This window comes from Chiloscyllium punctatum, chromosome 3, assembly GCF_047496795.1.
Source record: "Chiloscyllium punctatum isolate Juve2018m chromosome 3, sChiPun1.3, whole genome shotgun sequence".
In the NCBI taxonomy this organism is placed as follows: domain Eukaryota; kingdom Metazoa; phylum Chordata; class Chondrichthyes; order Orectolobiformes; family Hemiscylliidae; genus Chiloscyllium; species Chiloscyllium punctatum.
In genome coordinates this window covers 130,979,914-131,002,399 of record NC_092741.1, presented here as the reverse complement: position 1 = coordinate 131,002,399, position 22,486 = coordinate 130,979,914, and the positions used below count along the sequence as shown (strand labels likewise).

Below are 22,486 nucleotides of genomic sequence, written 5' to 3'. Positions count from 1 at the left end.
TAGCTTTAACACCCCAGCTGACTATTTTCAGTGCCCTGGCAAAAAAAAATTAGACCTTTTATATTAATTACTATATTAATTCTGGTTCAGTGTATCATTCTCAATAAAAGATCATTTTGCTTAGTAATTTGGCAAGTATAAATTGGTTGTGTACTTTCTAGGTAAAGTTTGATGACCAGTCATTGTAGTTGATGGAAAATCAGGTGGAGGAGAAACTGGTTGGATTTCTCAACAGCCGTGTGCTTCAACCTGCCTCTTTCTTTAATTGTTGTTATGCTCAAGAATTCCCAAGTGCAGCCCTAGGAAAATTTCCTCTGCAATGTGTTCTGCTTTCTGACCTGATAACCAGCCTAGTCTTTTCCACTGAGAATTGACTGCTTTACTTAAAGCTAATATAGTGTACTAGAGATTGTAAAACACAGGTTTCAGTTCCTTGGAGACTGTGTCTGCTTACAGAAAGAATAGATAAGTCATTTAAACATAAAGTAGCTTTTAAATAAACTAAATTGTAGCAATCCCAGCCATTCATCCTAATGTAAAACAAATATCTGGTGAACTGGATCACAGAATACATTTCTAATCAGCAGAACAGTCTGATTTCATCACTCCATGGAAACGTCCTTGCATAAACTTTAAAAGCATCTTCCAAAACTCTGAATTCAATCACCTAGTAGAACATAGGCCACAGATGCACCCCCTGGAATACAACCAGATACAAGCTCTCCTCCAAGCCCACACACAATATAATTGTTTATTCGCTATTGCTGGATCAAGATCTTGGAAACATAAGAAATGAGACCCATATCAGCCCGGAGTGATGACTTTTAGGTGTCAAAGTTCCAGCAGTAAGAATTGCCTCCATTCTAACACTTTGACTCATTGCATTCGGTAAAATTAAGACTTAAGTCTTGCAAAGGAAATTGAGTTTGAGGTCTGAGCAAAATCAGTGCATATTCTGAGTCATTCTTAAACCTGTGACTGAACCATCGGTAATATAAAAGAAAATTCAGCACATTGTTGATCTTGGCATTCTCACAAGTCAGGATTTAAATTTTGCTCTTGACGTTAGTTTTTCAGCTAAAAGTACTCAGCCTCAGAAACAGGATGAACCTTCAGTATTTTGAATTTTGCTGACTTTAGGTGTGAAATCTGCCTAATGCATTGGCATCCCTTATTTGCACATATATTTTCTATCCTTTCCAGTTCTTCTGATGTTCTCTGCTTTATCTTTCCACCCCTGAAGGCAGTGACTCATACTGCCTTATAATTCCATTGATATAGATTAACTCACCCACTTCTGAAACTGCATATTGAGTATTGTTAAGTGTTTTCTACTTTTAAGAAACCTATAACAAGGCATGGTTCTTTGCATACTCAACATCAACTTAATGTGAACTAAAATAGGAGGCATTCGATGGAGCACATGAATAGATGCAGCTTCCACCAACATCCAAACTTCTGAATGCCGTTGTCAGGTGCTGTCAGGTTTACTTTTTGCGCAAGCTGCATGTGTAGCTCCTCATTCCTGTATGTAGGAAAATCTGTAGATTACAATGGAGAAACTGAGGGATACTGTTTGAGAGATTAAGCTTGATGTTTTTGTGAACTGTATTTTTTCACTTTAATACTTAGCCAACCTTACCAAAAATTCTCAACCTTTTGTTTCAGTTGCTAGTCTGATGCTGTTCCCTGTGAATTTGAATCATATATCCAACAATCCATATCTCCTATTTGCCTTCTTGTCAGTTTCATCACTTCTTCTGATACAGATCTTGGTCTGAAAGAGTGTCCTTGGTTCTGAGATGGCAGCAAATGTACCTCGATTCTGAAACTGTCTACGCCATCATCATCCTATCAGCAAAACATCACTCCCCCTTTGAAGGGGGACTTTTATCTAGTTTTTGAAGCCTGGTTTAATATCAGACTTCAGTTAGAAGGAATTGTTTTGGACAAATCATTGGCTTATGTAAACAAAGTTACATCTCAGAACATTTGGCTGTCATTACCAATTAGACCATCCTTGCCTGTCTCAGTTAACAATGGGATCTCCTAATTGAGGTGGACTATCGCCTTGTGCCATGGGCTACTTGTATACACTAGCATATTGGAACTCTTCTCCATTGTTTCTAAGGAGCCAAATTGCAGTTGATTCTGTATGTTGGACCAGCAAGTGGAAGGGGCCCATTTGTACTCCAAGTTAGGCCTTCACATGCAGGATCTGAGAATCTCAGTGCTGATTTGGTGTTCCTAGAGTATACTCCTATTTTAATATAAAGACTTTAAACATGAAAAAAGTTTGATTTTCTTCAGTAAGCATGAACCTCCCATGTCCTTGAAGTAAACCCCTTTACAAAACCTGCCCTGTCTCCTGACTCCATTCTCTCCCAGACCCAATATTGTTTTAATGTTCCTGTCATGAACTAAAATCTCAATTTGTCTGATCTAAAAACAAGGTGTGCTGGAGAAACTCAGCTAGTCTGGCATCACTGAGAGAAACAGAAGCTAACACTTGGAGTTCAATATGACTTCTTTAAAACTGAATTTGTCTCAATTTGTTTGTTTTGGGTTGCAACCTAATCATAGAATCCCAATGGTGTGGAATAAGGCCATTCGGCCCATTGAGCCCACACTGACCCTCTGGAGAGCGTCTCATCCAGACACACTCCATCCTATTCCTGTAACTCTGCATTTCCCATGGCTAATCCAACCCTGGACACTATAGGGCAATTTAACGTGGCTAATCCACCTGACTTGCACCTCTTTGAACTGTGGGAGGAAACCAGAGCACCCAGCGGAAAACCACACAGACGCAGGGAGGATGTGCAAACCCCACACCCATGGCTGAAATGAAAACTGGCACTGTGAGGCAGTAGTACTAACCACTGAGCCACCATGCAAGAATAACTCCACATATCAAATCTTAAATACAAAGCATGAGAGGCTATCACTGGCCTCCCAAAAGGCTACGATTTTCATAAAATAGCAGTGTATTGTCTTTACCTATCGAAGGAGAGGGTAGTTAATCATACATATCGAAACAGAATTCAGAACTTGCCTGATATCCTCAGGCACCCTAACATTAAGAAATAAGAGGCATTCTTTATGAAGACACTCAAATGTTTCATGGCTTGTTGTTATACTTAACCTGATTAATAATGTTTTGCTCTTAAAATTAATTTTTTAATTTAAGTGTGGAAATCTGAGCAATGCTCATAATTTCATATAAACTCAGTCAGCCGTGTTAGACAATTACTGACAGCTTAGTGTTAGTCACAGTTTGAATCACTGACCTATTTGCCGCAGATTAATCTGCAGTCAAAAGAGACAAATAGTGACATGTAGCCGCCCTCGGGTTGACACATGGATGGTCACGAGTTGTTGCAATGGAAGAGCAGACTGCCAGTTCAATTCTGTTAATCCTTTTATTCTGTTTAATTCTGAAGAGGAGAAGCAGGAGAAAATCTTCCTTTTATCATCAGCATTTTGAATGTTTTGTCCTTTTCCAGGCCTGTTATTGATGTCAAAGAAATATTCTCAAATGGTGAGCTTTCTCTGTAAATCAGAGGAAAGACTGTTTAAAACACATCCTAAGTGGAACAAAGCAGAAAAACATAAGCTGGCTTTTTCTCATTGCCATTGGAAAGAAACTTTAAAATTCACAAACCAGTCTGCATCCTTTAATGAAGTTCTTTGCTGTATCTTCCTCTTTTCCTTGTTAATTCACCGAGTAAATGCCAAATTTGCTGTGCTCTTTGAAGAAGTGCAGTCAGTTTCTATGTCTCTGAGTTGCTTCTCATTGTCATCTTGTGAAATTTTCTAAATATTGATCGAGAACAATGTCATCTTTAATTATAGTGATACCTATGGTACTATTGTTCAGTAGTTTGATGAAATCAATGGTTTTAAAGCTTTGTATCTTTTGAGTCCAATCCTAGTTGAAAAGAGAAACTGAGAAAGGAAAGTGGTGCTTTCAGTTTTTAAGGAAATTAGGATCAAAACTGAGAATGGAAACCAAAACCTCTAAAGAATCTGTTTGAAATCTTTTAAAGGACGCAGAGTCATCAGAGCTCAGATGATGATTCTTATGCAATACTTGTAGGCTAAAGAGATCAGAGGCTAGATCAAGAAGCTGAGAATAGGCAAATTTAGCTCCTTCAGCTGTTTCTATAACAGTGAAGGATCTACTCCACCCAGACCATCTTAAGCAGAATTGAGGAGTTCCTTGAGATGTGTGCTGTTTTTGAGTGGTCATGTACTGGTGTTGGTTCGGGATCAGACTAAATTCTAAAGAGGAGCAGTTGCAATTCTTTGTGAAGAAGTCAATAATTTTGAAGGATTCTTGTCATCAGATTGATGACTTATATGCTGAATGGATTGCCAAGCAAATTCTTAAATTCTGTCTTAGCTTTAGGAATGTGTACTTTATAGCCTGCAATTAATCAAAATTTGCCTGTTAATTCCTATGTGTCTGGGTGGGTTTCCTCCGGGTGCTCCGGTTTCCTCCCACAATCCAAAGATGTGCAGGTTCGGTGAATTGGCCAGGCTAAATTGCCCACAGTGTTCAGGGATGTGTAAGTTAGGTGCATTAGTCAGGAGTAAATATAGGATAGTAGGGTAGGGGAATGGGTCTGGGTGGGTTATTCTTCGGAGGGTAGGTATAGACTTATTGGGTCGAAAGGCCTGTTTTCACACTGTAGGGATTCTATGATTCAATATATTCATTCTGGGTTTTAGTGCATAGGTGATTGTTTGACCCTTGCACAGGAAACTTCATTTGTTAAAAAATTTAATCTTGTGGTTTCATTTTTTTCAGGAAGTAACTGGGTTTTAGGTTTTTGAAAGAAAGATGTTACTGTTCTTAACTGAGTTCATAACACAATTGACTCGCACAGAAAATGGCTACAGATCTGTGCAGGGCTTGGGATTGTACAAGAGCATGTATCCTTGTTATCAAGACTAGTATAAAATAAGAGAACTGGGGGAGGGATTTTTTTTTTTAAAACTGCCCCCAAAATTCTAAAGTATTCATATATGCTGACTTTAGTTATTTCTTTTAGCTTCCAATTAGAGATAATTTAGAGGTGGTTGTCTTTCTTTTATAAATAATTGGCAGTTCATGATCAGCACAAGAATGTGTCTGTTTTCTCAAGACATATTCTTTCATTTGTCTACTATCTTTTCACAAATTCACAAATTAATTCAGATATGCTTTGAGCATTCTTTTATTCTAGCATGGAATGTGGGTGTTGGTATTAGTTGTCCATTCCCAATTGTCCTTAAATTCATGTTTTCTTGACTATTTCAGAGGACAGTTGAGAGTCAGTTATTTATTGCGCATTGGAGTTACAAGTACACAAGATTAGATAAGGACAGCAGATTTCCTGCTCTAAAGAACATTAGTGAACCAGATGAGTTTTTGTACCAGTTGACAAGGGTATATGGTCACTATTAGAGTATCTTCCACATTTGATTAAATTCAAATTACACCAATGACCATGGGTGAGTTTCAAACCCTTGCCCCACCAGAACATTAGCCTGGGACTCTGAAGTACCAACTTACTCTAAACCACTGCCTCTCTTTTCTGTGCAGCTATTATTAAACATCCCATTACATTAGCAGATGATGGATTAATATTCATTGATGAAGTTTTTCTATGTAATTTGAGTTCCTTCAGGCCGAAAAGTGTATTAAAATTGGAAACAACACCACAACTCAGTACTGAATATAATTTTACATCCAATTTTGCAGAAAATGTGCCATCTAGCACTTTCTAGAGAACATGTTTTTGCACTTCAGTGTATTTTACAGCCAGTTAGCTGTATTTACCATGTAGTCATGGTTGCTTTATAAGAAAAGATGATAACCAGTTCAAATGATTAAAGGTCCCAGAGAGATTAATGCCCAGTTCATGTTTTTGATGCTGCTGTTCGAGGGTTAAATGACTTTTGACATGAAACCATGAAACTATGTGTGCATTCTGAGACAAAGCTGACATTTCATTGGAGGTAGGTTAAAAGGATCTAAGGTTTCTATTCCATTTATTAAAAGTTTTAATACTTCATCTAACTACATTTTGCAGGCCATTTTATGTTACTTGCAAAGACTTAGGTGGCTCAGTGGTTAGCACTGCAGCCTTACAGCGTCAGGAACTCTGATTCAATTCCAGCTTTGGGCAACTGACTGTGTGGAGTTTGCACATTCTCCCCATGTCTGCATGGGTTTCCTTCAGGTGCTCCGGTTTCTTCCCGTAATCCAAATATGTGCAGGTAAGGTGGATTGTCCATGCTAAATTGCCCGTAGTGTTAGGTGCATTAGTCAGAAGGAGATGGGTCTGGGTGGGTTGCTCTTCGGAGGGTCAGTGTGGACCTGTTGGGCCAAATGGCCTGTTTCCACACTGTAGGGAATCTAATCTTAAAAAACATACACATTAGGATTCTTCTGGAGTTACATTTTGATAGAAATGTTAGGAAGGATGTAGGCCAAACACAGGCAAGTGGGAAATCTGGTCAGCATGGACAAGTTGGACAGGAGGGTCAGTTTTTGAGTTGTATGACACTATGACTCTAAATGTCAGCCCAAGGGCTGTTATTTATCTAAAGGTATTCAGAGTAAGCATGCAAGGTGGTCAAGTATTTTATTGGAATTACTTGGTTGAAGTAGCAGTGAGTTTGGAAGTGTGGGTTGGCATTTAATTGGGTAAATGGCATTGGGTGCCAACCTTGCTGTCCCCACTCTGCCCTGATTAAGTCTGGGGCATGCAGACTTCTGAACAGTCTTATCCCACCACCATCCTTCCCCTACTCAAGCCCTAATCAATCTAGATACCAGTACTTGAGACACCAAAGTGGACAATTAATGTCACAATTGGTACTTAACTGTGGTCAGCAGTCAACTAACCATGTGGACACCCCAAGAAAATTCTCAACAGATTTGTTTATCATTCTGCAAGGAGGAGGCATGGGGTTTGAGGGGAGGGGGGAAATAGATGTTGGGTTGTCCCACATTTGCAGGTCCTCATTGCCTGATCTAGGACCCAGAATTGAGAAGGGGAAAGTGCTATGAGTTACTACCCTGCACTTGCTGTTGACAATGCTTCCCACTCTCCTGCTTATGTAGAATTTTGGGTTAAACATCACTGCAGCATAATATGATCTAAATATTCCAATATGTTAATTCACGTAACGTATACCACAAAGATCAGGTTATTGTTGAGACAGATGTTCTAAAGTTTATTAACAAAACTATCTGTATATTAAAATATCACAGACCTATACATATTCTGGGTTCTGTGCTTACTCATGTGACTGTACATTAAATGCTCACAACTGGCTAACTGAACATTCTACATTGATTTATAACACAAAAAGTGACTGAAGTTGAACTGAGTTCCTTTGTACTGGAATGTCACAAGTTATGTTGCCATGTAACTATCTTAAAGGTACACTGGCTATCTTCTCTGGAATCTTTGAAATAATACAGCACCTTCCCTTTTCCCTTTTACAAATGGGAATCCTTTTCAGATAATGTTTACAAAGACGCAAGCAGTTACGTAATCCCAAAACATTCAGACAATGCATTAGTGGACATACAACATCACAAAATCTAATCCTTACGCAGTTACCTTGACTGGCCAAGTAGCTTCCCTCTGTGATATGCTATCTATCATTGTAGCTGCATGTGGTTCAGTTATCATGAGTGTGTGGTTATCTTGCAAAATACTTTCATTGATGTGAGTCATTATCCTGTGTGTTGGGTGGTTGATGATTTGCAGTTTGGATATATCACTATTTCTTTGAGACTTGACTGTCGTACATCACAATAACATATGACTTAGACTGAACACAACAACGTAATAACTTAGCCCAAGCTCGTGTTCATATGAAAACTGTGAACACTTATGTATTTTCCTTGTTCATGTTATGATGACAGTCTAATGATCGCTGAATCATGCTCTTGGAGCTTTATAGTTCTTCTTTCTAACAATACATTGTGCGTATCTGGTTGGTCGGTGAGAGGGAGGGAGGGAGGGAGAGGGGGAAGAATTTTATGAATCTGTCTCCCAAATGTGAAAATTGCCGGACTAGGTAGACTTGCCTTGAAGAGTAGCATGTAGAATTAGCAAAGTTAGCTAGAAATCTTGGCAGATCACTTTACATTTTGCTACTGCGGATTTTGCAACACAACCAGTGCATTTTGCAAAACCTTTCAACTGAATGATTAGTGAGAAGAAGAAGGAATATGTTAAACACCTTTTTGTTTGGAAGGTTGTAGTAGTTTATTGAGGACTATTATCAGACATGGTTTGTTGAGGAACACTGAACAACCATACACAGCAGCCTGCGTGTCACCAACCATTGCACTAGTGATATCCTTGGTTTCTTACACCAGTAAGAGCTCAAAGTGAATGTTTGCTATGTTTGTGTTCTTTTATGAATTGCAAACTGCGCTGCTTTTTCCAGCAATTTCTAAATCAGTTTTAGCAGACCACGGATTCTAATCGATAATGTGGAGGTGCCGGTGGTTGAACTAGGGTGGACAAATTGAAAAATCACACAATACCAGGTTATAGTTCAACAAAGCTAGTACTTCCAAATAAATCTGTTAGACTATAACCTGGTGTTGTGTGACTTTTAACTCTAATTGATAATGTCTTCTGTTGCTTTTTATTGTTCTGCACTTATCCATAATACTTGGTCAGTTTTATTGATAAATCTTGTGATGCACGTCTATAGGTGTTCCTCATTTTTCTTTAGACGTTGGCCCCAGTTCTCTACATTTATCAAGTATGTTATTGTTTGTGTTAATATGTTTTTTTATGAATAAACTTTAAATGGAGCAAAGATGTTTACTGGTACACTGTGACTGTCACAATCATGTAATTCTGTGGTCAATATGAGAACATAAGAAACTTAAATGATCAGGACGGTCCAACTAAATTACCCCTTTTTGGTGAACTTTTCTACATTCACTGAAGGAATTTTATAGCTCAGAAGGCCATAGACTTTACCAATACGATTGCCATAGAAAAATCAACCTTCCGTGGTGCTAACCTTCCCCTGGGTTTCTGAAAAAGACTTGTTGTCACTGTTTGGTTGCCAGTGATCTACTTTGTTCACTGATGATCAGATCAGAGGTTTGCTGATTAAAATCACTTCATAACTTTATTATAACATATTTTGTCAGTGTTTCAGCTTCTGCAGAGGTGATGGGACAATACATGAGTAACGATATATATCCTAGGATTTTATATTTGCAATGAGGTAGTTGACAGACATGTTCAGAGGAACTGAGTTTTGTAACTGAAGGTTTTTGGGTTATCTCCAATCAGATCAAGTGATTTGATGCAGGCATGAGTTTTCAATCAATGGAATCAGCTCTCCAAGGTTCACCACCATGAAGGCTTTGTAGCCTTTCCTCATAGCAATAGTTTTCTTAGCTGTCATTTGTAATTTTAGTTCTTTTCCCTTGTGCCTGATTGCCTGTGTTTTTTTTTAAAACTTTCCTTTTGTGTAGGTTGCTGGCAATGCTAACATCTGTCTTAAAAAGGAAACCCCTGATAACAGGTTAGGTGGACTGGCAATGCCATGTTCTGAGGGTGATTTAAGCAAACCTTGACAGGTTGTTTTGTTTAAAAACAATTATTGAACAGTTGTAGTTAAACTCTGCATGTGGTTCTCTAATTATGGCATTGTTTTCCTACTAATTCAGGACTACAACTGTATTGTTGTCTGACCAATTTTGAATTTTTCATATTATCTAGAATTTGCTTGTAATGACTTCAGTCGAAAGACTATGAGTAACGTGGCAAAGAGGGATTTGTCCATCCCAAAACTGTTAAAAGAATTGTGATATGCAGATATATAATGCATCAAATATATATTTCTAAATGTTCCACATTTGGCTGCTTGCTGATCAGTGCCCAGATAAGTGACAAATGGGACTTTTCCAAATACTGCTTATTGCAACTGCTCTGTCCTTGACGTATGTATTCAGAATAGTGTGAGGTGGTGGGGAATGCCAGAGCTTGGGGAAGAAACAAATCTTGTTTTCTTTATGGAGTTTTCTTAAATAAGATAGAAAATATAGATTGTGTGAATCTTATATGTGGAAGGTTATTTTCCTCTACCTGTATTCCATTTTTAAATTGAAACTTTATTGCACTTATGAATACATTGAGATAGAAAGCAGTTGAATCATTATGTCTATTTTGGATTGGAGGAATATGTGTACAATATTACGAGGCTATTTTGTTATAAAACTCCACTTCAGTAAGCAAAATAACTGTGCATTTCACGGCCTGTTGCAGATTCATGACTGCATTACTTTCTTAATCTTCCAAACAGCATAATCTGCTAATAAAGTTTAACTATTGGAAATACTATGGGGACAGACAGTGAATACTGGCCGAGTCAGCTGTGCCCACATCTCACAAGTGAATTTTAAAAGGTGCTGTGAGACTTTGAAGGGAAGTTCATGGTTATTTCACAGTAGATAGAATTGATGAAACTTCAAAATGATTTATCGTCAGCATCTACATGCAGTCATTAGCATTAACCTAACACACTTTCTACTATCTTGTAACACTGAATACATTTGAAAATGACAAAGCTAAGATTAATTTGACAAAGTCTAATTTATTTCTACTAAAATCCCAACAACACTTCAGGCTGGTTAGAGGCAGGAAAGTTTTGTTTGTTGTAGTGTCCTAGTTTCTGATTGAATTTACTGTGCAGGGCTGGGCTTGGCATTGCATGGAAAAGGGTTTGGCTGTTTAGTTACTGAAAACTAAATCCGAGCCCAGTTGAAGCATGAAAATGTCATGTTTATTAGTAACTTGTCTGCACACACACTACTGAACTAACTATTGAAATAGAAGGCATTGCCCTTTGTTACAGAATCCAAATTCATTCACCATTCTTTTGAGGATGATTTAAACAAAACCTTAACAAATTGTGTCTTTTTTTAATTATGTAAGAGTTGCTAGTTAAACTCTTCATGTAGCTTTTCCATGTACTTCCTTTGTAAGCTAGCTTCAGCATTGTTGTGTGTGTTCTCAAATGCCTTGATTTAATTTTAATATACTTGCTGTACCTTACCTTAGAGAATCATTGTTCCAAGCTCAAAAAGCAATAAAGACTGATGTTGTTATACTATACATCTACCAGCAGAAATTTCGCTAGATCAGGTGGCTAATTCTGATCTGAATTAATGTGAATCCATAACTAAAACGGAAATTGCTGGTGAAATTAAGCAGGTCTGACAGCATCCGTGGGAAGAAAATAGAGTTAATGTTTCGAGTCCAATAACCTTTCATCAGAATGGAAATTCATGTCTTTTTGTTGGAGTGAAAGAGTTAAATGAAGGATTAAGAACAGAAGTTTAGCGGTGTATTTCAGATGGGTCTGGTGAGAACAAAGTATGTAGTTTGGAAAAACTACAGCCGTAGAGCATAATTATATAGCTAACTATTTCTGCCAGCTGTTCTGGATAAAGCAGAAAGTATTGATATTTAAAACCACACAACCCCCTTCTGTTTCTGTAGGGATATACGCTTTGCAATATGTGACATTATACCTCTAATACAAAACTGGAATTTCAAATCAACTTTTCAGTATAGATTTGTCAGGTCATGTTAGATATGTAAAGATATCCTTATGTGCTTAAATTACAATTCAGTTGATATATGCTTTAGAAAAGTTAGCAGCATTACAGTTTAAAAACAAAGATGTGGAGTACTTTGGAATTTGCTTTCCTGGCAATGCATCAAAACCCATGAATTGCTGATGAGCCTCAGAAAGCAAGTGGTCAAAATGAATGCTGCTCGACTTTCAAGACAAACTATTTGTTTCTATTTTTTGTAACGATAGCTGGCCTAATAGTTTTTGACAACAATTAGACTGTCACATTATATTTGCTCATCCCCATGGAAACATTTCTTTTACTAGTCAGTGCAAGTTTGAAACAGTCACACAGTTCAGAAAGTTTGATGTGTAGTTTGGCAACAACAAGAGACATTAACGTTGGTTTTCACCTTCCCTGGCACTGGCGCAGAGCTTTATAGTTGTTGAGAGTGAAAGTGAGGGGAAGAGAATGATCTGAGGCAATCTGAGGGTGGGCAGCTATTCTTTTCATTTAAAAACTGTGCTAGCAAAGGCAAGTAGATGGGGGCAGTTTCTCTCGCTCCAAACTATCTGCCACATGATGAAAAAGTAAAAAGAAATATTGTGCATTTGTTATGTGGATGGAGACGGTTGTGGGGCAGAAGAATGATGCTTACCTCATTTAAACAATCCCCACCCAGACCATACCCAGACAATTTAACCTTCCCAAATTCTAATGTGCCATCAGTGGATTTACCCCCCAACCCACCCCAATCCTCCGTCCGCTGCTGTTGCCGCATACCCAATCCCAACTTAGTTACCTCGCCACTGTGCACCCAATCCACGGTACCCTATCCCTTCCTCTTTGGTATTATGCCCTTGGACCCCTACCCACTGCCTAGATGGCACCTTACTCACGTGGCACTCTATCCCTTCTAACCTGGTATCCTACCCAGCTGGATCCTATTTGCCTACCATCCTAACAACCTATCACCAATCATCCACCTGGCACCCTACACTCCAAATACCCTAACATCACACTCACCTTCTGTTACCACACGGCATCAATGTGGATTTCACCAATTTCCTCAATTCCCCTCACCCCCACCCCACCTTATCCCAGATCCAACCTTCTCGTTCGGCACCATCCTCATGATCTACCCTACCTGTCCATCTTGCTTCCCACCTATCCGCTCCACCCTCCTCTCTAACCTATCACCATTACCCCCGCCTCCATCTACCTATCTCGCACTCAGCTATCTTCTCCCAGCCCCACCTCCCTCCCATTTATCTCTCCAACCCCATAGCTCACAAGCCTCATTCTTGATGAAGGGCTTTTGCCCGAAACGTTGATTCTCCTGCTCCTTGGATGCTGCCTGACCTGCTGTGCTTTTCCAGCACCACATTCTTGATTCTGTTCTTATGGTTTGACAGCAGTCATCAATTTCAGGAGACAACAGCTGAATGCTGTGAGAAACGGGTGTGTTTGCCTTCCTCTGACAGTCCTGCACGACAAAACAGCTGTCAGGCTGGAAATATGGCTCCACATTTCTGAGGGAGACCCGAGCAGAATCTCTTCTCACAAATGTAGAGCTCCCTTCTTTTGTACAAAAAAAAAGTGAAGTGACAATCTGAGTGAGATTGAGTGAGTGAAAATCCACCTCATTACATTTAATTTGGTCCAGTTACGCTTCACAGTATTCATCTTCTGTTCCATCTACACAGGAAACACAATTATTTCATAACCTGCATCCACTTTTACAAGCTACTTTCTCAGCTTTGTTAGTAGAGCGGGAATTTTTATGCTGTTGAGTGAAGCTTCTTCAGTCCCCGAAATCTAACCTGAGGGTTACTTTCTGCAAAAGCAACTTTTAACTTGTGCAGTCACAGTCCAAGCTAAATATCCTTTTATCTTGGCTACTGTTGCAAAATACATATTTTCATTTAATCATTCTTCACTTTTTCATTTAGCGTAGAATTGTAACATTTCCGGGTGTTTTTTTTAGCTCAGAAAGAGGCATTTGATCTGTTGTGTCTACTCTCTTAAAAAAAAGGCTACCGCTATTCCCACTGCCTAGCCTTTCCCCTGTAGCCCTGCCAATTTGTCAGTCCAGGTGTTTACCTAATTCCCTTTTGAAAAACATGATTGAATCTGCCTTCACCACGCTCCCTGGTAATGTATTCCAGATCATGACCACTCTCTGTGTGAAATAACTTCCCCTCATTTTGCCAACGGCCCATTTTCAGTTCAACTCTGCATCCTCTGGTCTTTAACATGTCCACCAATATAAACAGTTTCTCTATATCGAAATGGCCCAGCCGCCTCTAAAGGGGTTTTGCACACCTTTGTCTTCTGTCTCTCACCATCGGTTATCATAGGATCACATCAGCAGAACATTAGCCTGGAACTCTGGATACGAATCTGTATTAATACCAATCTGCTGTCAATCTTCTCACTCAGAAAAACTAAAGTATCTTACAGAACTGAAACAGCACAACAGTGGGAAGTATTCTTTACTGCACCCAAAAGAACTAAACTTGAAGAAGTCTAATTATGTACACACATTAATCCTAATTCCAGAACTCCGTGTGCTGGTTGCAGTGATCCATTCATCATTCCCATGATTTTCTCATTAAGCAGTTCAATTCCAGAAGTGTATAGGAAGCAGTTCTGCCTTCCTGGCTGTAGCACTGAGAACTATATGAAATTGTTTATTGTTGGGTGGTCTCTAAAACATCACTTCATCTTGAAACAAGTTATTTGCTTTAGAACCATCATCCGTGACGGTTGCATGGTGCAGTTTGGAAAAGGTACAATATAAGTCTTTATGAGTAAAATCATTTTGGTGAACAGGGGATACCAGCATATGGCTGCAGTATTACCTACTGCTGTCTTACTGATTTTTCTGGGACCTCAGTTTTCAGTCAGCCACAAAGTAAATGGTATTTGCTGGTTATCTAGTGTCTTTCATTCCAGAGTATACAAATTCAGATCACACTATGACTACTTTAAAAATTTAGATTCAGTTAATTTTTTTAAATTACTGGCATCACTAAAAGGAAACTTTCAGTTCTTATCCACTGTAGCCAAGATGTGATCCAGCTCCATGACAATAATATTTGTCACTGGCCTGCATTCTGAAGTGACTGAGCAATCCAGTCATTTCAGAGCTACAGATGAGAATTATTACATGTATGGGTTAACAAAAACTCTAGTAACAGTACTTCAAATGAAAGTACGTGACTGATCTGTTTCATGAGGTAATAGTTCTGAAGATGTAAAGCTAAGTTGAATTAGTTCCCACCCAATCTGATGGTGGTCCTCTGGCTTTGAATGGTGAATAGAGGATTTTAGCCCAAGGTCCTGATGGAGAGAGATGGCATCGCTGGATCCTGGTGGTTGTAATTTAGCCTAGCTCATTAATGTTAGTTGTACTTATTGCTTTCATTGTAGTTAAATTGTGCCTTGTTATGTAAGATAAGTGCCTCTTGTCAAGACTTTCTAATGGTTTATCCTCTACCACTGATAATTAAATAAGTCTTAAGACTCAGTATATTTAATAAGCTTCCGTTCTGCTTTTATATACATTTCCATTCATCCTCCGTTAATGTTTTTGTTATAGTGCTGCATCAGGAGTGGTTTAACCCAATTTTGTTTAATTACAATTACAAGGAGGAAAAAGAAGGATAAAATTTCACCATACTTACTGATGTGCTGTTTCAGTTCTGTGAGATACTTTAGTTTTTCTGTGTAAGAGAAGATTGACAGCAGATTGGTATTAATACAGATTAGTATCCAGAGTTCCAGGCTAATGTTCTGCTGATGTGATCCTATGATGACTGAGGGTGAGAGACAGAATGACAAAGGTGTGCAAAACCCCATTAGAGGCGGCTGGGCCATTTAGATATAGAGAAACTGTGTATAACCATCATGGGATCACATCAGCAGAACATTAGCCTAGGACTCTGGATACTAGTCTGTATTAACACCAATCATTCAGAAATCATAGGAACAGCTGTAACAGAGAACATTTTACAATTATAATCAACATTTCAAACTTGCATCTAAAACAGATGGGACTTGAATATGAAAAGAAGAACTTGAGGGTTTTTGTGGTGGAGTATCCCTACCTCTCGTTGGGTCTGGGTGGGTTACTCCTCAGAGGGTCGGTATGGACTGATTGGGCTGAAGGGCCTGTTTCCATACTGTAGAGAATCTAATCTAATCTCATCTCTGAGCCAAGAGCCCCATCTTCAAGTCACACCTGCTCCAGAGATGTGGCATAACATCCCTGAACAGATTGATTAGAAAGTATCTAGAAAGAAAGATCGGTGGCATCAAACTACCAAAAACCACAAGTGACTATTGGTTAGTAGCCAGAGACCAATATGATCATTCAGCGCCAGTTGCACTATTTCTGTAAAACAATAAACAATTTATAGCCTCTTGCTGAGAGTAAGAAGCAGCTGGATTAATGTGCGGCATGGAGAGAAGCATCTGTGGTAAAAAAAAAAGCAAGAGGCCATATTTGATGGACAAAACTGAAAGAAGCATGTAATTCTGTGTTTATTATGAGTAATCCACCTCCAGATAATCTAAGGGATTGAGGGCAAACACTCAGGAATGGAAGTTCCTTCAGCAGATTTCCACCTCCTTTCTGCATCATCATTTTGATGGTCCACCATCACGTCCATGGTTATCAAGGTGAACAGAACTTTCCTGGTCCTCAGATGAGAAACTGAAGGACCAAGGTGATGTTTTTTTCCCAATCATGTTTCAACTGACAGACTAACTACAAAGGCAATAGATCAGGACCAATACATAGTCGATTGTCTACTGTGTCTGATGCTTCGGTCAGTTGGACATTCTCTCCGTGGATATAGGCATCAGCACAAATGTCTCAGATGTATAACATTGAGATGGACTTTTGTAATCTCTCCAAGGTAGCACTACAAGTACTTGACAGAAGCATGCACTTTTTCTGATGCTGCTCCAGAATTAACTTTATCAATCACCCCCAACCCTCAGTCACTACCCCTGCTGAAAAAAAGTCTCCTGCATCTGCCACTGAGAACCCTTTATTACTGTCTCTAATATTGGGGGCCAGTTAGCTCAGTTAGCTGGATGGCTGATTTGCAATGCAGAGTAATACTAACAGCATAGATTCAGTTCCTGCACCAGCTGAGGTTAATCTCTCCCCTCGCCTGAGGCTTGGCGATCTGCACTTAAATCATCACCACCAATCATCTCTCGCTCTCTGGTGAGAGAGCAGCCCTATGGTTTGGTAAGAGTATGGCAACTTTACCTTTACCTTTACCTTACTTGTCCCCAATACTGCTCATGCTCACTAGCCATGTGACAACTTCTCCATGCCCATTTGATGTGTGACCAATGATGGGACAGAATACAGGAAAAAGATTACGTGTTTACTGGCATGGTGTAAAGACACCAATCTCTCCATCAACATCAGCAAAATAAAGGAGCTGGTCACTGACTTCAATAAGGAGAGTGGCGGATCTGCATCAGTGGTGCTGAGGTGGAGATGATCGAGAGCGTCAAGTTCCTGAGAGTGATGATCACTAATGGTCTCTCCTGATCCTCCCATCTCGACACAATGGTCAAGAAAACACAGCAATGTCTCTCCATGCTCAGGAGGTGAAGGAAATTCACATGTCGTCAAGGACTCTTATCAATTTTTATAGATGCACCATAGAAAGCATTCTATGTGAATCCACCACAATGTGGTTTGGCAAATGCTGTTACCAAATCCACAAGAAGCTACAGAGAATTGTGAATGCTGTCCAGTCCATCTCGTAGATCAGCCTGCCATCTATTGACTCCGTCTATACTTCGCGCTGCCTCAGGAAAGCAACCAATGTAATCAAAGACCCCTCCCACCCCAGTTATACTCTTTTCCATCTTTTTCCATCGGGCAGAAGATATAAACACTTGTAGACATGTACAAATAGATTCAAGAACAATTCCTTCCCTGCTGTTATTAGACTTATGAAGGGACCTCAATTTAATGTTGATCTCACTCTCTGTAAACCTCTAGCATTGTATTCTTTGTTCTGTTCTGTTACTCTAATGCACTTTGTATGGTGAGACCTGCCTGTACTGCACACGCAACAAAACCTGTCACTGGCCGTAGGTACATGTGACGATAATAAGTCAAACCAAATCAACTCAAATCGAACGTGAACTCCTGGGCCCACTCCCACTCATCTGTCAAACTTTGCAGACTTTTTGGAGCTCAGCAAGATGAATCAGAATTAACAGAGAAAAAGTAAAACATCAGGTTGTGACATCAGTGATATTGTTACATGCCAAATGTGATTTCTAAACCTATTCCTAGGAGTCTGAAATATTTCTTTTCTCCTTCTCCAAGGACAAAACATTCCACCACCCTGCCATTATCCAACTCCTTTGGGTGACTGTTGCTCAGGATCACCTCAAATCTCAGTCCCTCCCTGGAAGTATGCGTTTTTCTCCAAGTGAAGAAAGCAGGGAACTATAAGCTTGAGGATTAGATTGTATGGAGTTGATGGAATAACAATTGAGAGTCTGTGACTGTGAGACATGAGTATAAGATGGTACAAAAACGAGGGTCACTATTGGTCTTGGCAATTCAGATGAAGGTGTTAAAAGCTGCTTTGAAAAAGAAGAATGAATGAGCTGTAGGGTGTGTCATCTGAGAGTTTCCATGCAGGTGAATATTGGGGAAGTCGGAGTATGGGGGTTGACAACTGAAAAGAGGTATGTCACTCAGCTTTCCTGTCCTTGTGAGGTAGTTGAACCCTCATGGCAATGTACCCAGTTCCAAGGTTCCACAATCCAACTGCTCCCTTTCTGGGCCATTTCTCTCCTTGCCTGCCTGACTCGAGACCTTGGCCCCTATTGATCTTTCCCCACCAAATCCACCCCACCACAGGCAGCAGCAATTCACTGCAGGATCAGCTTACACCAGGCTCTCTTGAGTAGAGGTAGAAAATGGGCGAATTACAATAGTTTTGTCCCACATTTCACTACTTTTTGTTGTGTGCTTGATGAAACCTCAAGCATCAAGGTAGAATTAACCACTCTGAACCCTGTCAAGGCTTTCTTTCCTAGAAATCCTTCCACAAATGAATGGCAGCTATCATCATGCCCACATTCTGCTCAGGAACCCTGGGAAAATGATGGCTGAGTTTTTAAAAAAGCATTGCAAAGTCTGATGCTAAACTTATTATGTTCTTAACGCATTGTTGCCTTCAACCCTTCTCTCCCATTAAGAATTTCATCCATGTAAATAAATAATTAATGTGTGCATCCAAAAACATTTTCTGTTACAAACTTACAATTCTTTATAAGGTAGCCAAAACAGAGACCACCCCACATTAGAATTTTTATTTCTCCCTTTTTTGGCAGTCCCATTGAGTCTGGGGATGAATTTCTTCCACTCTGGTGCAGTGAGTCCTGAAGTGACTAACAGTCCAATGCTGGATCTATGCACCCTGCCATAGATGGGGCACGTGGCCTTTGACGAGGTGGGTGTGTAAGAGGCCCATGTTTATGCGCACTACTTCTGCTGTTTGCACTTGACATCCACCTGGGCCTATCAGAGATGGTTGGCACCTTCCCAAGTGCTCCTTCTCCAGTTTAGGTGGTTGTGCATTCACTCCCATGAGATGGTGAGGACGTTGACTCTATTCACCAAGATTTTGAAGATTTCCTCATACAGTCTCCCTGCTAAGAAAGGTGTTGTTAAATTTGAAAAGGTGCAGAGAAGAGTTACAAGGAGTTACAACCCTCCAGAGTTGGAGGATTTGAGTTCTAGGAAGAGGCTGGATAGGCCGGGGCTGTTTTCCCTGGAGTGTCAGAGGCTAAGGGGTGACCTTAAAGAGGTTTATAAAATCATGAGAGGCATGGATGGGATAAATAGCCAAGGTCTTTTTCCCAGGGAAGGGGAGTCCAAAGATACAGGACATAGGTATGAGGTAAGATGGGAAAGATTTAAAAGGGACCTAATGGGGAACTAGGTAACCTCTTCATGCAGGGGGCAGATTGTGTATGGAGTGAGCTGCCAGAGGAAGTGGTGGATACTGGTACAATTACAAAATTTAAAAGGCATCTGGATGTGTACATAAATAGGAAGGGTTTAGAGGGATATGGACTAATTACTGGCAAATGATTAATTTAGAATACCAGGTTGACATGAAGGAGTTGGACCAAAGGGTCTGTTTCCGTGCTGTTCAAACCTGTTCCCTCTGCCCTCTTGGTAACCACTTACCATTATGGTACTTTGAGTAGAGAGCTTATTTTGGAGGTATTGTCTTAGGTATGTGAATAATGTGGGCCATGCAGTGCAGCTGACTGACAGTAACCAGTGCCTCGATTCTGGGATGTTGGCCTGAGCGAAGACATCTATACTGGAGCCCCTGTTCTGCCAGTGGCCTTGTGAGATTTTGCTGGTGGTAATGTACTCCCATATTACAATCTTATGTATAATCGCAGTTAAATGGGGGAAGGGTTAAAAATGTGGAGGTTTTGTTATATGGGATGTGAATGGGAATGAAACATTCACCACAGAGAATGTAAAGCCACTGAAAATTCTAAAATGGAAATGAATTATAGTCCACTATTTGTACTTTGAATTGAAGAGTTCTTTATGAGGAAGTATAAGTTTCTAGTTAACTTTTACTTCCCATAATTTATACATTTTATGTTGGGTTTTGTTGTGGTCTGCAATCTAAGCATGTACAAGTCGTCATATTTATTGTTTTTTGTGGTTTGCAATTGAACTGGGAAAAAATGTCTGCACTGTTGTACAATACTGTAACTCATTCAAGTTACTGGTGACTGTCTATGTACACAATAATCGCAAACAAAATCCCATTGTTGCAAAATCTAAATAGAAGCTAATAAACTAAGTTTTAACACACAATAATTCACCAACTCACTCTGCTGTCAACACTGTATGTTTTGATTTTTTTTCTTAAATGATTTTTAAATGTAGGTTATGAGATTCTTGCCCTAACTTTGAAAGCACCCCTCAAGGCTGGCGAGTTAGTGCACTACAAATATGTGGTTTTGTGAGATTGCCACATTTGGGTCTGTCTTTTTAATTTAAGGTAAAATGGAGGAATGAAGGACGTCACGTGGCAATTTCTGAATTTTGCCTGCAACAAGCTTGAGCATCATAGGTGGATCAGGTTGTTTAACTGGGAAGAAGGTGCAAAATGTTTATTTGTGTTAACAATTACATGTGCAGCTATGCTGTCAGTAGACAGACTGTTTAAGTCAGATTTTCACGGAGTTGGCAGGAGTACACTAAAGCTCAAATTCTGAAAAAATGATTTGTGTAAATGAGTTTTTTTATAAAGAGAAGTGTTGACTTTTCTTGATTTTCATCTCTTTGATGTTTAAAAATTTTTATGATCTTCTTTTGTCAATGTTTCAATGTTTATTTGCACAAGGTTAAGAGGTAACATGTGCATAAAGTTTCTGTTCCTGATGCTTCAATTGTCTATTTGAAAGTCCACCTTGGAGGATGGTCACTCGAAGATCCGAGACCAAATGTCCCTGAGTGCTGAAGTCTTCCCCGAATGGGAAGGAACATCCCTGCCTATTGATTGTTGTGCAGTGTCCATTCATCTGTTGTCGTGGCATCTTCTTGGTCTCGCCAATGTACCATGCCTCGGGGCATCCTTGCCTGCAGCGTATGAGATTAGCCAATATTGGCCGAGTCAATTAAGTACCTGCCGCGTACATGGTGAGTGGTGTCCCAATGTGTAATGGTAGTGTCCATGTTGACACTCTGACATGTCTTGCAGTGGTTGCCATGACAGGGTTGTACGTGTTGTGGTTGATGGTCTCCTGAAGGCTGGGCAGTTTGCTCCGAACAATGGTCTGTTTCAGGTTTGCCAGTTGTTTAGAGGCGAGGAGTGAAGACGTAGGAAAGTTATTAGCGAGGTGCTCATCCTCATCGATAATGTGTTGCAGGCTGCGAAGAACATGGCATAGCTTCTCCACTCCTGGGAAGTACTGGACAACGAATGGTGCCCTGTCGGTTGCACTCCATGTCTGTCTCCTCAGGAGGTCATTATAGTTTCTCGCTGTGGCACGTTGGAACTGGCAATCGATGAGTTGAGCATCGTACCCAGTTCTTATGAGGGCATCCTTGAGCACCTTCAGTTATCCGTTACGTTCCTGTTCTTCTGACCAGATCTTGTGCATGTGTAGGGCTTGTCTGTAGGGAATGGCTGTTTCGACATGTTTAGGATGAAAGCTAGAGAAGTGTAGCATCATGAGGTTATCAGTGGGTTTGTGGCAGAATGAGGAACTGATCCTTGATGGAGATGCATGTGTCCAAGAATGAGACAGTCCATGGTAAGTCTGATGGTGGGAGAAAACTCATTGATATCTCAGTAGTTGTTTCAGTGACTCCTTGCCATGGGTCTATTGGAGGAAAATGTTGTCAATATATCTGATGTATCGTGTTGATTGAAAGTCCTGTGCCACTAAGAAGTCTAGTTCAAAACTGGGCATGAACATTTTGGCATTTTGGGGTGCAAATTAGGTCTCCATGGCTGTTCTGTGTGTCTGGATGAAGAACTGGTTGTCAAAGGAGAAAATGTTGTGGTCGGGAATGAAGCCGATGAGTTGTAGGATGGTGCTCAGAGATTGGCAATTGTTGGTATTGAATACTGAGGTTGTTGCCGTGATGCCGTCATTGTGCGGGGTGCTGGTGTTGAATGCTGAAACGTCCATTGTGACGAGGAATGTTCCCAGTTTGACTTGTCCATGGGTGCTGAGTTTCTGTAAGAAATCTGTAGTGTCACAACGGAAGCTGGGGGGCCCCCTGTACAGTGGGTTTCAAGATGCCATTGACGTAGCCGGAGAGAT

The 22,486-nt window shown here is 40.0% G+C and overlaps 1 protein-coding gene across 2 annotated transcripts in view; it reads left to right on the top strand.

Annotated features, from left to right (window-relative positions):
- arhgef10 (Rho guanine nucleotide exchange factor (GEF) 10) overlaps window positions 1-22,486 on the top strand; it is a 278,827-nt gene that overhangs the window by 213,668 nt on the left and 42,673 nt on the right. The window lies entirely within an intron of this gene.